Here is a 12,325-nt window from a genome sequence, read left to right on the forward strand (position 1 = left end):
TGTGTGTGTGGTGTGCGTGGGGGGTGTGTGTGGGGGGTGTGTGTGGTGTGGTATGTGTGTGTGGTGTGTGTGTGGTGTGTGTGTGGTGTGGGGTGTGTGTGTGTGTGGTGTGGTGTGGTGTGTGTGTGGTGTGGGGTGTGTGTGTGTGTGGTGTGGTGTGGTGTGTGTGTGTGTGGTGTGCGTGGGGTGTGTGTGTGGTGTGGTGTGTGGTGTGGTGTGTGTGTGTGTGTGGTGTGTGTGTGTGGTGTGCGTGGGGGGTGTGTGTGGTGTGGGGGGTGTGTGTGTGTGGTGTGTGTGGGGGGTGTGTGTGTGTGTGGTGTGTGTGTGTGTGTCTGTAGAGAATTCAAGTTTTGGGAGTGACCTACCCGCCAGTTAGAGAGAGGGGGAAAGAGGGAGGCAGAAGCAGCAGCAAGTGCTCCAGCGAAAGTTCACAGAGTTGATAGTCATTAAGACACAACACACGCACGCACGCACGCACGCACGCACTCACCAGGAAAAAGAAGAAGAATCACCATCAAACCCGCGCATCCCGCCCTATGCCTCCAGGTTGTGCAAAGCCAAGAGGGCAAGGTAAGCCGGGAGACAGGAGGAACGAGTTTGACAGGTGAACCATCCCAGTTTGCGCAGTGTCTCCCTTTCTCTTCTCCCCCGTCCCCCCGCCACCCCTCCCCCACCCCCAACCCCTCCCCCCACAAAAAAGCGCCCAGGGCAGGAGCAGCTCCAGCGGGTCCCTACGGCTCCAGCGCCAGGCCCAGGGAAGGGGCGGAGCCCAAAACGCCCCTCTCATGCTATTGGTCCATCCGCGTAGCAACAGCTGCAGATGGACCAATAGGAGCCACGGAACCTCCGGCCCTGCTCCAGGAACTTGGCTGCCAAAAAGTTCACAGTCCCTGCCAAAAAAACAAACCAGGGGACGCTTCACACTCCAGCGCTAACTTTTCTTTCCTTCTCTTCCTCCCCTCCCCCGTTCCCTTTGCAACGCATCTTCACTCCCAGTTGGTGCTTGCTTTTCCAGTAATATCCAAATTCAGACGCCAAGGGACAGCCTTTTCAGAGGATCATTGCTTTCCACCCAAGGGCGAAACCTCTCTGCCTTGGCGACCCGCTAGAAATGAAAGAACAGAGAGATCGAACATGGTATTTCAGGCTCCCAAATCCCACTTGGCCACGATCGCCAAAGACAACTTGCAAACCTCGATGACAATAGCTTCATTTTTAATGCGGTGCTTATTTGTTTGAAGGAATCTGCAGGATCTGTGCCCAAAGGAACGGCAGGAACCACTAGTCTGAACACCTGTTATGTGCCAGGCTGTTTCCTTAGGGCTTTGTATGTCTTAAACAAAAAACTCAGTGCCGTGGAGTCTTACTGCATTCAATTCTCACTGTAATTCCGGGAAGAAGCCCTGAAGGCGAAGTGGTTAAGTGCTCAGCTGCTAACCCAAAGGTCCGCGGTTAGAACTCACCAGCCACTCTGCGGAAGAAAGATGTGGCAATCTGCTTCCCTAAAGATTACAACCTTGGAAACCCTATGGGACAGTTATACTCTGTCCTATTGGGTTAGGGTCGCTATGAGTTGGAATGGACTAGACGGTAATGGGTTTGGCTTTTGGTTTTGGTAATTCTGGGAAAAAGGTTGCCCTGTCTCCAATTAAAAAAAAAAAAAAAGCTGCCTTGGTGCCCACCTTGACTCATGGCGACCCCATGTGTGTCAGAGTACAACTGTGCTCCATAGGGTTTTCAAGAGTTGACTTTTTGGCAATAGATTGCCAGGCCTTTCTTCCGAGGTGCCTCTAGGTGGATTCAAACCACCAACCACTTGGTTAGCAGCCGAGCACGTTAACCATTTTTACTATCCAAGGACTTTGGTGTCTTAATAGATGAAGAAACTGCAGTTCAAGATGGCTAGGGGAAGGGCCCAAGATTGACTCTATTAGTACATGGCCCAACAGGATTCAAACCTAGGCCAAAATGATGCCAAAGACTTAAGCTGTGTCTGTGATGCTCACAGGTCCACAAGTGCATATTAGCATGATAATGGTGCATGTTGTGAGAATTCCAGCCAGAGGCTCTATCTGTTGTCCTGCACAGCAGGCTGGCTTCATGGCTGTGAGACTGTGCAGTCATATGGGGCTGTACACCTAGAAGAGTCCCACATTTGGTTAATGCTCTGCTTTTGCTGTCTTGAAATTTATAATAAGTTTTAAAGAATGAACCCTGCCTTTCCATTTTCCACTGGGCCAGCAAATTATGCAGCCGATCCTGAATCCAGGTATAAGAGGCTTAAGGTTAGAGCTTCAAGTCTAGCCAGGGGTGCCTAGGAAGAAAAGCCTGGCTGTCTGCTTCTGAAAAATCAGCCACTGAAAACTATGGAGCACAGTTCCACTCTAATGCACATGGGGTCGCCATGAGTCAGAGTTGACTGGAAGGACAGTGGAAGAATAAGGATAGTCCTATGAGGACAGTGTATTTAAATGTCCACAGGAATCTCAGGTCTTAGAAAGTTCAGACCTCAAGTAAAGGAGGCTTGTAAAGTCTCTCTCTCTCTTTCTCACTCTGTCTCTCTCTCTCTCACACACACACACACACACTTCGGCACACACCCTGCAGATTAGTCAGTTTTATTACATTTTAACTGTTATTTGAATCTCCAGTCTATTAAATGGGAGTGTATATATTTATGGCTGTGTTTATGTGTGTGTGTGTGTGCGCGCACGCTTGTGTGCACGCACGTGCACACAGAGAGGGAATAGGGATTTGGGAATTTACAGCACACAAACACAGCCCTGATTACTGACTCTGTTCTTTCCCTTCGGAGACATTAGCGGGGATTTGGACCAGGCTTCTGCTTTTATGAAATACATACTTGGGAGGTTTTCGAGTGGCTGTAAACGCCAGTCCATGTGAGTGTGAGGTTGGGGCGGTGCCAGGTCCTCAGGGAGGGGACAAGCCTTGAATACACTCTCCACTGGGCCTGGCAGAAAAGCCGCATGTTCTTGCATCTGTTTTGCCTCCAAATCCAAATCTTCTTTCCTGGCAAAAGCGAGGCCTGGTATTTATTCTCTGGATTGTGCTGATTTTACTCTTAGTTAAGAGATTATCGGTGAATCACCCATGGTGTGAAAGTCGGGGATAAATGAGAAGAAAACCTAAATGTCTAGCTGACATGATTTTGCCAGCAAAGATGTAAATCATGCACTATGGAGAGTGTAAGGGACTTGGAGATGGCTGACGAGAACAATAATCCTGAAGTAGCCTATTTTGTGGATAAGGAAACTGAGGCCCAGAGAATTCACTAAACCCAGTCACCACAGACCACGCAGCTGAGTAGTGCTTGATATTTGGGTTAGAATTCACTTCTTCTGACTTCCATTCCAGGACTTTTTCTTGCTTTCATTTCCATATGAACAGAGAGATACCATGAGGCATTATATAATCAGTTCACGTGGGAAGAGCTTCTTGATTTAATGAATAACAATATGGGGCCAAAGGAGGTTACCAGCCTTTATCAGGGTTGCAAACCGGAATGAACCAGTTCAAAGTCCTGGCATTTATTAGTGCTTGCTGTTTGCACCTGCTTTGCCTGCATCGTCTCATTAATTGAATCTTCAGGACCTCCTTGAGAGAGCATAGGTTTATTTTCATTTAACAGATGAGGAAAGTGAGGCACAGTCATGGACTAACTTTCCTAGTGTCCTGCAACTTGTAAATGGACTAGCCAAGACTTGAACTCAGTTTTCCTTAATCCCTGAATAAATCAAAACCAAACTCGTTGCCCTTGAGTTGATTCTGACTCATAGCAACCCCATAGAACTGCCCCATAGGGTTTCCAAGGCTGTAAATCTTTACAGAAGGAGACTGCCACATCTTTTGGTTAGCAGCGGAGTGCTTTAACCACTGTACCACCAGGGCTTCAATCCCTGAATAGCAGAAGTAGATCATTCAAATCATTATAGCTTCACTGGGGCTCATTTTAATGACAATATATATGAAAGAAATGAGTCTGTATCTGACAAACAGAAGTTGACCGTTGTGGTCCTCATTAGGCTAACTCGGAATCTTTCATCACGTTTGACTCTATTTTCCTCAAATTTCTGTGGGGCTTACTAGGATGTTGTGCTATTTCACTTTGAAATTGCTGAGCAACTTAGAGTCCATGTGATGTTGACTAATAATCTCAGCCTAGCCAAAATATAAGTCTAATGACTTGCTTGATGTTCCAGAGAGAAAGTCTACTGGCAAATGACTTCATGGATTAAACCATTTAATGGCAAATATTGGGAAGCCATCTGAATGACCAATACCTCCCCTAGGCTTCTGACCACCCACTGAAGCAGACTCAGTCAAATCCAAAACTTACAACTAGAAAACAACACAAGATGTGTGACCCGGTAAGCTTACACCAGTAGTACCTCAGTGGGTTGAATTGTGGCCCCACAAAAGATATGGCCAAGTCCTAACCCTTGGAACCTGTGCAAGTGATCTTATTTGGAAAAAGTGTCTTTGGAACTGTAATTAATTTAAGATCTTGAGGTGAGATCATCCTGGACTAGGGCAGGCCCTAAATCCAATGACAGGAGAGGAGGGGAGAACACACACACACAGAGAAGAAGGCAATGTAAAGATAGAGACAGAGATTGGAATGATGTGTCTACAAACCAAGGAAAGACAAGGATGGCTGGCAACCACCAGAACCTGGGAGAGAGGCCTGGAACAGATTCTCCCTCAGAGAGCTCCGAAGGAATCAACTTTGCCAACACCCTGATTTCAGAGTACTAGCCTCCAGAACTGTGAGAGAATAAATTTCTGTTGCTTTAAGTCACCCAGTTTGTGGTACTTTGTTATGGAAGCCCTAGGAAATTAATCTAGTGGTCATCCCAAGTCTTCTGTACATGTTCTCACAAAGGCCACCGCCTGCAACCAAGTGACTCCCCTTTCAATAACCCAGATGAGAAAATAAGATCGGTTCACCTTAATTAGGTGTCAGCCCCTGAACCACTAAACTGGTCAGGGGAGTGAGTTTTAACTGACTAGTTTTGTGAGAAATTGACCCTTCTTCCCAAAACAATACTTGATCTGGCCCTAAACGGTAGCCTTTCCATAAAACCCATTAACATCGAGTCGATTCCGACTCGTAGAGACCTTATCAGACAGAGTAGAACTGCCCCATATGGTTCCAAGGAGTGCCTGGTGGATTTGCACTGCCGACCTTTTTGTTAGCAGCCTGAGCTCTTAACCACTGTGCCACCAGGGCTCCAAACAGTAGCCTAGGATTTCCAAACTCTCCATAATGAATGATAAGAATCGCCGGGGGTACTTGTTGAGCACACAAAATCTGTGGGCCCAAAGCAGACCTGCTGAATCACAGTCTCTACGGTGGTGCTCAAACTTAGCTGCACAGGGAATCATCGGGGAGCTTTAAGCTGACTGATGTTGCTCCCACACCCTGGGTTTCTGATGGAGTTGGTCTAGAAGACAGCTTGGCCAGGAGGAGTTTTAAAATCTCCCCCGTTGAATCTAATGTGCAGCCGAGGCTGAGAACCACAGGAAGAACTTGGAAAGCTGTTTAGTAAGCAAACCAGGTGATTTTTGTGATCAGAGGAGCTGGGAACACTGCTACCACTACAAACTCCATAAGGATAAGAGGCAAAATACACTGACCGGTTACTTAAGAGGAGGGTATGGGATAAAAGCCAGTGTTAGCCTAGTGGTCCCCTAAAACCAGGCTTAGATCTGGTGTAATTTGGGCATTTTCTAGGAAATGGGGTTTTGGGTGGTGGATTGAAGAAAGGAGAGGAATAGCCAGAACCTTGAAAGTACTTCCCATCAATTCTGTTATTTCCTTATGCATTCATTCCTTATCTTCTCATTTTATATTTATTGTTCATCTATTATATACTATTTATTGTTCATCTATTATATACTAAAAGAGGCTTGGTGGCTCAATGGTTAAGTGCTCGGCTGCTAACTGAAAGGTTGGTAGTTTGAACCCACCAGCTGCTCAGAGGAAGAAAAGCCCGGTGACCTGCTTCCTTAAAGATCTTTGTTGTAGTTAGGTGCCGTCCAGTTTGTTCTGACTCATAGCGACCTTATGTACAACAGAACGAAACACTGCCAAGTCCTGAGCCATCCCCACAATATTTTGAGCCCACTGTTGCAGCCACTGTGTCAATCCATCCCTTCGAGGGTCTTCCTCTTTTTTGCTGACTCTCTACTTTACCAAGCATGATGTCCTTCCCCAGAGACTGGTCCCTCCTGATAACATCACCAAAGTACAAGACCAATTCTTACCATCCTCACTTCTAAGGAGTACTTTCGGTATCCAAACCCAAAACCAAACCCAGTGCCGTCGAGTTGATTCTGACTCATAGCGACCCTATAGGACAGAGTAGAACTGCCCCATAGAGTTTCCAAGGAGCGCCTGGTGGATTCAAACTGCCAACCTCTTGTTTAGCAGCTGTAGCACTTAACCACGATGCCACAAGGGTTTCCACTTTCGCTATACTTCTTCCAAAATAGACTTGTTCGTTCTTCTGGTAGACCATGGTATATTCAGTATTGTTTGCCAACACCACAATTCAAAGGCATCAAGTTTTCTTCAGTCTTCCTTATTTATTGTCCAGCTTTCGCACACATATGAGGTGATTGAAAACACAGTAGTTAAGAGCTCAGCTGCTAACCAAAAGGTTGGCAGTTCAAATCCACCAGCCACTCCTTGGAAACCCCATGAGGCAGTTCTGCTCTGTCCTATAGGGTCAGTACGAGTCGGAATAGACTCAATGGCACACAACGACAAGGTCACATATTGGGGGCCATGCTAATAAGGGATCCTTTCATGTTTAAAATGCCTTTGGCTGGCTTAAATGACTGGGAAAAGCCTTAATAGAATTAAAAACAAACAAACTAGGATAGTATATTTGCACTCGGCCCTTCATACTCTCTTCCAGAGAAAGCTCACATCCAACGGCAGTAAAGGACATTGAAATCCTAATTTAGAAACACTTAACTACCCTTGTCAACAATGAGGCCTATGCTATTATTAGCATCTCACCAGAATTCAAACAAATAAACAAGCAAACAAACCAACAAGTGAAATCACTCACAATGGAGCAATTTTCCAGAGGGAAAATTACAGCATCATAACCAAGTTTTATGGATACATTTCCAATTGTTTACTGTTGGATACAAGTGTACACACATCCTAAAGTCACCTTTTAGTCAAAGAGAATTTGACTGGGTTTGGATGGCAGTATTCATCCCAACTCTAGGAAGGAGTCTCCCTTTCCTTCTTTTCTTCTTCCCCTGTCTTTTTATTTCTCTAGAAGTTTTAGTGTTCAAATTCCAGTTCTCCCACCATTAAGTCACTTTCCACCTCAGCAAGTCCAGCATTCAGGCCCTTTCCAGTGACGCTTTCACACTGGGGAATGTGAAAAATAAGGAACATTTTTCCAAACCAAGCTTCCCTTTGACAGATAATTCCTGAGCTCCTGGTATTATTTCAGATGTTACGAAATTTTATTTTCTTCTTTGCCATTATCAGATTCAAACACTGACAATTTTACAAGCTGCCCAACTACGTTTATCAAAGGAAGTGTGCTGCAGGATCAGGGTTGTGGAGACTAGGAGGAGGACAGGGAGGGGGGCTCACACTCCAGGGTAGCCTGAGAGCCAGACGTCCTGCAGAAACTGCATGTGTGGGTAGCTTCACACTGTCCGCAGCCCTGTGAGCTGTTACCTCACCCCGTTTTATAAATGTGGAAATTGAGTCCTCGAGGGCTCTAATCTGAGTTTATTAAAAGCACTGGGTGGCAGAAGGTGGCTAACCTAAGTAATAAGTTTTACTTGAATTTATAAGAGGATTTCTGGGTTTCACTTTCATGTTTGTGTAACTTGGTGTAGGGGGCAGGAAGACAAGATACCAAGTATTTTATTGAGTACAAGTCAGACCCCTTATGCCTTTGCTGCTTGGAATGGCTTGGGGAAGGGCACATAAATGAGTTGTTCCCAGGTAGAGGTTTGCATTTCCTTGTTCATTAGTCTTATAGGAACACGTCTGCCTGCTCTGTGCCTTGGAATGATAAGCAGGTGTGAACAAGTCTGGCAGTTCCAGGTGATATCTAGGTGTACAGACACTGGATATCCCCAGCAAACTTGGGTATTTTTGCAAAATCCTAGTTACTTGGCCTTAGTCCACTGTTTGGGGGTATCCAATTAAGCCACCATGGCCCCAGCTCCCGAAGGGGTATTCATTCTGTTTCTAGGAAGAAGCTGAAAAGGGCTGGTGGTGCAGATTCAGAGGGAGAGGGTTGCTTCTACAGTATCAGAGGGCGAGGGTTGCTACTACAGAATCAGAGGGCGAGGGTTGCTACTACTGTTGTTTGTTGGAGGGAGCACTTCAAATGCCCACATCGTTTCTCCTAGAATTTTTGCTTCTAAACGGAGATTCAGCCATTCAAAGCCAATGTGCTTTCTAGGATTATAGGTTAAGCTCAATAGCTACTTTTTATTGTGCGTGTGAGGAGTATGGGGAAGTTAAAAACAAACAGCATCATATTCAACCATATCATTAGAAATCATCTCACCTCTCCTCCCACAGCCCCAGAAAAACAGTTGTTCTAATGGTTGCTTTAAAAGAAAACCATTTTATGTTTCTACACATCTATCAGTTTGTCATACTGTGGTGGCTTACATGATGCTATGATGCTGGAAGCTATGCCACCAGTATTTCAAATGCCAGCAGGCTCACCTATGGAGGACAGGTTCCAGTGAAGCCTTCAGACTATGATAGACTAGGCAGGAAGGCCTGGTGATCTACTTACAAAAATTAGGCAATGAAAACCTGTGGATCACAACAGGGTATTGTTCAATATTGTGCTGGAAGATGAGCCTCCTAGGTTGGAAGGCACTATACAATAACTGCAACAAAGAACTCACACATACGCACGATCATGAAGATGGCACAGCGCCAAGCAATGTTTCATTCTGTTATCCATAAGGTCACTATGAGTCTCAGTTGACTGGACAGCAACTAACAATGTCAACATTTTATGCTTAAAGAAGTAGAGCGTGGATGATTAAAAAAGAAAATTCCACTAAATTATGTTTTCCAAAGTTCCTATCATGAGCGCTGACACAATATGTGTCTATACACACACACAGGCATACATAGAGATATATGACTGGGTTCAGACTTTTTATCTTTCTGTACCTGAAATTAAGCAAGAAGAGTTCTAAATTTGCCAAATAATAAAAATAAATAAATAATAAACTGAATTTTAGCACTTGGTAGTTTTTGCAAATACAGCCAGTTCTCCGTATCCACGGGTTCCGCATCTACAGATTCAACACACCTTGGATAGAAAATATTCAGAAAAAAATAAAGCTCCAAAAACCAGAACTTCAATTTACTGTGTGCCAAGCACTATGCTGAATCCACACGACCGAAATGATGTGTAGGCACCCCCTGCTGTAGCCTCCCACCATTCCACAGATCCTCAGTCTCTCTCCAGCACTTCTTGTTTGAGTATTGCTTGCCTCCAGTTTGTCATTATTCCCTAAACAATACTGTACTGTATAACAACTATTTACATAGAACTTAACATCGTATTAGGTATTATAAGTAATCTAGAGATGATTTGAAGTCTACAGGAGGATGTGTGTTGGCTATATGCAAATACTACCCCGTTTTATATAAGGGACTTGAGCATCCCTGGATTTTGGTATCTGAGGGGGTCCTGACAACAATCCTATGCTATACAGAGGGACAACTATACTTTGAATTGTCCTGATTTCTCTCTTCCCATCTATCAGTCATCTCTCCCCAACAAGTACCCCCCTCCCAATTTCCTCTCCTAACCCTTTCCTGCCTCTCTCTGCCCACACCAGCTTGAAGAACCAGCTTCTTTCCTTGCCTTGACTCCAACACCATAAATTTAAAACAAAACACATGGCCCTGGACAGGGTGCTGTCTTCGGTTTTCCATTGCCTTCTTGTTGGTTTTGGATTCTGTCCCCCACGTCCCAAGAGGACACTTTCTAGGTATGGAGCAAGCACGTTTTTTTTTTTTTTTTCCCCTACTCAGCAGAATCTTGCTGAGTGTGTGGGATGCACTAACTCAGTGGTGCAAGATTTGATTGTAAGCAGCTGACAAGCCCCAGCCATCTGGTAAGAGCACTCACCAAAGAGGCTGTCCCTTGTGGTTGCTTAAGAAAAACATTTGTAGTCTCTGGGTCACAACTGCTTCTCTTTTGTTCTCATAAATGCTGAATTCAGACTGGTTTTCCCCAATGGTCTGGGAGGAAGCATCTCAAGAGATGGCTGGGGGCTCATGGGAGAGACCCCAGGTCTGTGGACCACTGAGGCTGCCTGGGTGAACACCAACCTTCTAGACCTTTTCCCTGGGATCTTATGGGGATATATGATCCTTCACCACTTATTCACTTTGTTCCTCTTGCAGATGAAAACTTGGGTGTGACCTAGTAGCGGAGCACCTTAGTCTTCAAAGTGACATCTTTGCTTTTTAACACTTTAAAAAGGTCTTTTGCCACTTATTTGCGCAGTGAAATACGTCATTTGATTTGATTGTTGTTTCCATGGGATTTGATTGAGGACTAAGCTGTGCCAGATTCAAGCCATGGTATTTTCAGTCACCTCATATGCATGCGAAAGCTGGACAATGAATAAGGAGGACTGAAGAAGAACTGATGCCTTTGAATTATGGTGTTGGTGAAGAATATTGAATATACCACGTACGGCCAAAAGAACGAACAAATCCATCTTGGAAGAAGCACACCCAGAATGCTCCTTAGAAGCATGGATGGCGAGACTTCGTCTCACATACTTTGGGCATATTCTTAGGAGGGACCAGCTCCAGAAGAAGGACATCATGCTTGGTAAAGTAGAGGGTCAGCAAAAAAGAGGAAGACCCTCAATGAGATGGACTGACACAGTGGCTGTAACAATGAGCTCAAACAGCAACAATTGTGACGATGGTGCAGGAATGGGTAACGTTTTGTTCTGTTGTACATAGGGTCACTATGAGTCGAAACTGACTTGATGGCATCTAGCAAAAATAGTAGTGGCGCAGCAACTCCGTTTTCTCCAGGAGACTACAAGCTTCTTGAGGGCAGGGACTTGCCGTAAATATAAAGCTAGGCACAGAATACCAAAAAAAAAAAAAAAAAAAGCCCCAGACCTGTTGCTTTTGATCCAATTTTGACTCATAGCATATCTCTAGAGCACTTCAATCTGTACATCAGGATGACTTCTTTTCTCAGCCTCTCTAACCCAGTTCAGTAGTGGGGAGGCCGTGTGGATGGACACAGACATAGAGAACAAGTTGACTGTGGAAGCCACGGATAGTCACTGAGTGCCTGACCTTGCCCTGACTTTGACACATTCTTCAGAAAGGGCCCAGATTTGCTCTGAGGACTTACAATATTGGAGCATCCTAGGGCTATGGGTGTTCCTGATGGCCAAATGGACTCCAGGGCAGAGTGTGAATGGTCCCAGGGAGTGAATACACAGAAGAATGTCCTTTTGAACACTCATCTTAAATCATTTGCCTGATTGGGTTCTCCCCTTGTCCTGGGCATGGCAATGAGAGCTCGGCAGGCAGCTGGTAAGGCATGCCTGTGGTGGGCACATGTATTTTTAAATTTTATTTCTATTTTTCATTAATAGACTAAATATTTTAGAAGTTTTAGATTTACTATATGCTATATATCCTCCCAGGTAACTCTTTCATTACTACATTTTTTCTTTTTTTTTTGATGGCATATGTTTTCAGTATTGGAATGCATACTTCTAATTGATTGCATTTAAATTTTTGGTTGGCAATATGGATTTTGAGAAATATGACCCAGTAATACAAGCCACCAATGAGACAAGTGGCACTGTGTTGCCACTGATCTGTGATGTGACAATATATAAATGAGAGCTATATAAATAAGTTATTGTGGGTGCCTTTCCATTAGGATACATGGGGAAATTCTGGATTTCCAAATATGACACAGAAAAACCAAAACAAACCCATCAGGGATCCCAAACTATTACACAGGATAGCCATAATTACGCTTGCAAGCCTTATCGCACGATAATAAAGAAAATAAAGGCAAAAGTTTAAAAAGCTAACACATCCAGGAAGCATCGCCTAATAGAATGCTCAACTTATATATAGGGATGAGAGTCTCCAACTCCTATCTGCTAAGCGTCACACATTTCGATAGGGACTCACCTTGAGCTAAATGCATTAGAACTGAAATAACGCCTTACTTCTGAGGTCCAGAGGCATAAAAAGTGGCTGGTATACCTGTTAACCCAACAGTAA

General features: G+C 44.6%; 1 long non-coding RNA gene across 4 annotated transcripts in view; it reads left to right on the forward strand.

Moving 5' to 3' along the window:
- Positions 1-403: 403 nt before the first annotated feature.
- The window catches only part of LOC126064781 (uncharacterized), a 185,642-nt gene continuing 173,720 nt past the window's right edge, over positions 404-12,325 (forward strand). For 3 of the 4 annotated variants that reach the window (XR_007514638.1, XR_007514639.1, XR_007514640.1), the window contains exon 1: positions 404-570. This is a non-coding gene — a long non-coding RNA (uncharacterized LOC126064781). The remainder of the gene's footprint in view (positions 571-12,325) is intronic. The other variant, XR_007514637.1, reaches the window with a different exon arrangement.

The sequence above is a fragment of the Elephas maximus genome, chromosome 21, assembly GCF_024166365.1.
Source record: "Elephas maximus indicus isolate mEleMax1 chromosome 21, mEleMax1 primary haplotype, whole genome shotgun sequence".
In the NCBI taxonomy this organism is placed as follows: Eukaryota; Metazoa; Chordata; class Mammalia; order Proboscidea; family Elephantidae; genus Elephas; species Elephas maximus.